This window comes from Bombus impatiens, unplaced genomic scaffold (genome assembly GCF_000188095.3).
Source record: "Bombus impatiens unplaced genomic scaffold, BIMP_2.2 scf_0091, whole genome shotgun sequence".
Lineage (NCBI taxonomy): Eukaryota > Metazoa > Arthropoda > Insecta > Hymenoptera > Apidae > Bombus > Bombus impatiens.
The window spans coordinates 515,267-515,554 of record NT_176510.1 but is presented as its reverse complement, the minus strand read 5'-3'; positions in this window follow the sequence as shown (position 1 = coordinate 515,554).

Sequence of the window (288 nt, the reverse complement as noted above, 5' to 3'; positions counted from 1 at the left end):
AGGGGAGAGGGGGGCTATTCGTCGCAACGTTTCGTGGAATGTCCGGCGTGAGTTGCGTGGCCAACCGTCCGTGCGGCTAAGGTAAGTTGAACTGAGCAGCAGCGCGCCTACGGTAAACGAGATTAAAGCTCCGTACCGGCAGAACCGTGGTATCGGCCAATCAGCGCGGCGTTTTGCGCGACTCGACCAATCATCGTACTCTCTCACCTGGCGAACGGTTAGCCCAGGTGCAGCGGCTAAGGCGCCATTGCCTGGCGTTGGCACGTTACCTGCTCGACTCCTGGAGGG